We start from the raw sequence: 4,541 nt of genomic DNA, 5'->3' as shown, positions 1-4,541 counted from the left end.
ATGTGGAGACCTGCGGCTTGGTCCCGACTGGCTCAGTAGCCTCTGCTCTGGTGTGGGCTGGCGGTTTCCCCGTGCCCGGTGACCTTAAGGGTCAGAGATCCACCCGGCAGGCCCGTGGTTTCCGGAGTCGCGCGGCCAGCCCTTCCTCCAAGCCTCTCCGGCCAAGGCCGCCCTCGGCCGCCCAGCCTGGTCGGGCTCGGCTAGCGGCTCCTCGCCCCGGGCAGGAGCGCGGTTGGCGAAAGCACCCGGGGCTTCACCTACGCTCTGTGCACACGCGTCCCGCCGGGGCGGGAGCCGGAGCCGCGCTCCAACAGCCTGAAATTGCCAAATGGTCGGTGGGCAGGGTTGGGGATAGAGGCTTTAGGAACCGGGTTTGAGCTAGAGAAGACGAGGAAAACGAGTGAAACGGGAGAGGCGGGGTGGGGTGACCGCTCATAAATCATCCAGCCCCACCCTCGGGCCTCAGTGCAGAGGCGCCCTAGCCCCGCGAGGAAGAGGAGGTTCACTCGGCCACTCCTGGCCGACCTCTGAGCTCTCCGGGAGCCAGCGCCCCACCCTAGGCTCAGGCCGCGCTAGGACCAGATCCCGGCCCAGATCGTAAACCACCCGCCCGATTCGGCAGAAAGCCGCCCTTGGACACAGCGCGCATCCGCCCAAGGGGAAGTTTATTTATAGCTTGTAAACGTAAAGGAAACCAGACCGCGCTACCTCGCCGCGCTCCAGCTCCTTCGCTCCCCACCTGCCCACCAGGAGGGCGCGACGGGAGGAGGGGGATGGGGTTGGTTCTATGCACCCCTCCCCCACCTCCCGCTCCACTGCCAGGGGAGGACAGGGTTCTAAGAGGCTGGCAAGCCTTACATTCCTCTCGGGACGCCTATCCAGTGCCATGAAAGCCGAAGGGGGCTGAGGACAGGGCCCGGGCACCGGAGTGGTTAGAGTGGGGGTGGCCGAGCTGGCCCACTTGGCACGCAAGGGCAGGCAGGCCAGGCGACGCGGCGTGAGATTCCACAGCTCCCACTCCGGACCGGGGGAAATCCTGGAGTGCCAGCGAGCCCGGGGAGGGGGCGCTCCGGGAGCCTCTCCTTGAAAGGCGGAATGCTTTCCCCGTTCCTCCCGCGCACGTGTCCTCAGCGGAGCAGGCAAGCGCTGCGCGCATGGGGCTGCGATCCTCGGGTGACAGCGACTGAGAGCGCGCCCTCTCCACCCCCCACCCCCGCCGTCGCCGCCTCTCCCGGGGAGCTCCAGTCTCCAGGGTGCGCTTGGGGCAGAGGAGCCAGAGAAACGGAAAAGTGCTGGGGAGGCGATTAGGAAGAGAAGACATTAAAAAGCCCAGTCCTGAATAGACAGGCAGCCGAGCTGAAAAAGACGCCTGCGAGACCCCACCCCGCCGCCCCTCGCGCCCCGCGCCCCGACGGCCCCTCCCTGTCCCGGCTGAGCGCACCCCCCACCGGCCTCGGCCGGGGCGAATTCCTGTGTGTGTGTGTGTGTGTGTGTGTGTGTGTGTGTGTGCGCGCGCGCGCGCGCGCGCTCCAGTGCCGGGAGGGCAGTTGCGAAACGGGCTCTTGGCTGCAGCGCGGCATAATGGAGGTGGCTGGAACAATGCGCGCTTTGTGCGCGCGGGGAGTTGTTTTCCACCCGCCTCGCCCCCCTTGCTCGGGCCGTATGGCACTTTAATCCCCGCCACGGCTCGGCACAAATGCACTTGTGTCCTGCGGGTCACTGGGGGCCGTGCGGCTGGAGCCGCCCCCACCCCGACCCCCGAGGACCCCACTACTACCGGCTGCCCCATCTTCCTGCCTGAGCACCCCCCACCACCACCTCAATTCCCGGCGTGGGCCGGTGAGCTGGCTTGGAAGCTTCCGGGCCCGCCGGCCACTTTTATTTTCCGTGAAGACAGCCCCTCCCCCCCTCCGCAAGCAAGCAAGCAAGCAAGCGCGCGCACACACACACACACACACACACACACACACACACACACGCCGCCCACAGGCCCCACACTCGCCGCCCTCTCTGGCCTAGCCTCTCCTCGGCCCGCCCGCCCCCGCCCCCGCCTCCGCCCCCGCCTCCGCCTCCGCCCCGCGCTCCGGACTCCTGCGAACAATAGTAAATGTCAACAGATTCCGCGCGGCGAGTGTCTGACTCGGCCGAGATAAGGGCGCGCGGTTGGCCCCGCGCTCCTCGTCGCCGCGGGGGGAGCCCACCCTGACCCCAGCTGTAAAGAACCGGCTGTGACTAAACCCGTGCCGGGGGAGGGGGGCGGGAGGGCAGGGCACCAGTCCCAGCTCGGTGGGGCAGCCTCGCCAGGAGACCAGGCCCTGCCCCACCCCCACCCCGCTTAACCCGTTGCCGATAGGGGAACCGATGGGCACCGTAAAAGCCACGGGGTCGACGTGGCGGTCGGGCCTGCTCTCGCCCCAAGACTACAGTCTCCAGAGGATGCCGGCAAAACGCTGATCCGCGTGAGGACTCAGGCAGTTTTCGACCTGCTGGGAGCCGGCACCTGAAACGCAAAGGATTCGAGTCCTGATGTCCGGAGACTCATTAAAATATTTTTCTAAGCACGCACATACTTTCAGGTCCTCCTCCTTGGTCGTCGGTAACCCACCACCCAACCGAATTAAAATTCGCAAATTGATTCCCACGCGTTGGTATTAATGGGTTGTTCCTCTTAAATTGTTGCCAACTTTGCTAATGGATTATTATTTAAATGATTTCTTTTTCATAAAGTACGTGTTGTTTTATAGATGCGTATTTACTTAAAGAAATCAACTGCATGTATTAACATATTAAAGAGAGAATAAAGCATCGGGGCCGGTGTAATGTACTGTTCAGCCTTACTTTGGGTGCTCTCGAAGATAGGAAAATCTTATTTGTTTAATAATAAGTCACTCATGAATATGCAAATGACATCGGTGCAGTACCTCACTTCTGTCACTATTAATGAGTTGCAAATTAATGTGACAACAAAAGGAAAATCTATTTAGTGGAGGAACTCGGGTTCCTACCTGGGGAGATCACAAGCAAGCGTGGAACTTGCGTCTCCAGGCAGGAGAGGACTGGGGATGGACACCTCCTCACCTAGCGTTTTCCTGGAGCCTCCACTATTTGGTTTCAGGGACCTGCTTTGTCAGGAACCCCTTAAAATTCCTGCTCCAGACCAGAGGAAGAAAGGCTGCTCCAAGGTAATCAGAGCCAAGTGTGATTAATGGAAATCAACCCACAGTTTGAAGTAAAGCAGTTGGTCAAGCAGATTTTGGGGGGTCTCCTCCCCCCAGCTTAAAGATTCCCCAAAGCCTTTTTGACCTCTGTTGCTTTGGACAGGGTTGAGGACGTAAATAGCGAATTAGCCTTCACAGGCCTGATCACAGGTATTAAGACAGCACCCTATGCACTTGAATTTTACGAGGTGACTTTGCTGATGGGAGATTTAAGAGCAGATCAACTCATTTTCCTGCCGACCTCCTTCCCAGAGGTTACAGATTGAAGTCTGGTTGTCTTCCATTAGAGCCTTCGTTCTTTTCTGGCCTACACACCAGACCTTATTTTTATTTCACCGATGATGCTGAAGAGAGTGTTTCTAATTCACTTAAGTTTGGAAACATCGCTGAGAAAAAATAAATGTTGAACTGCCCAGAACTGTGAACGAATAGTTCAGGTGCCTGTACAGCATTTCAAAGAAACTGTTTGACTAGGGAAACTTCTGGAAAGATGCACATATTCTATATCTAACCTGGTTAATGGTTACATGGTTTTATACATATGTAAAAATTCATCAGGCTAAGCATTTAAGATCTGTGCACTTCACTATGTCTAATCTATGACTATGTAAAGCCACCCCAAAGCTTAGTGGTCTAAAACAACAAATCTAAAACAACAATTATCTTGCTCAAAAATCTGCAGTCTGGGCAGGGCTTGGCAGGACAACTCACCCGTGCTCCAAGCTGTCAGCTGGGACAGCTCAACTGGGACTCCACTTTCAAGATAGCTCACACACATTGTTGGCAGGTTGTTGCTGACTGTGGGTTCTCCATGTGGGCCTCTCCACAGGGTGATTTGGGCTTCCTCACAGCATGGTGGCTGGGTACCAAGCATCCCAAGAGAGAGGAAATGAAAGCTGTCAGTTACTTAAGGCCTGAGCCTGGAAGCAGATTTTTGGGGGGATTTCCCCCACCCAGCTTAGATATTCCCCAAAGCTTTTTTGGCCTCTGTTGCTTTGGACAAGGTTTTGGACTATAAATCCGGAATTAGACCTAACATGCCTGATCACACCCACTCAGACAACACTCTATGCACTCTATGGCAGTACCATATCTGCCAAGTTCTGCTTTTCTAGTCTTTCTTTTTTTTGTCTGTGTGTTTGTTTTTTTGAGGCAGAGTCTCGCTTTGTTGCCTAGGCTGGAGTGCAGTGGCATGATCTGGGCTCACTGCAACTTCCACCTCCCAGGTTCAAATGATTCTCCTGCCTCCGCCTCCTGCATAGCTGGGATTATAGGCATGCGTGACCACGCCTGGCTAATTTTTATATTTTTAGTAGAGACAGG

The sequence above is a fragment of the Papio anubis genome, chromosome X (assembly GCF_008728515.1).
Source record: "Papio anubis isolate 15944 chromosome X, Panubis1.0, whole genome shotgun sequence".
NCBI classification, from domain to species: Eukaryota; Metazoa; Chordata; class Mammalia; order Primates; family Cercopithecidae; genus Papio; species Papio anubis.
This window is presented reverse-complemented; position numbering follows the sequence as displayed.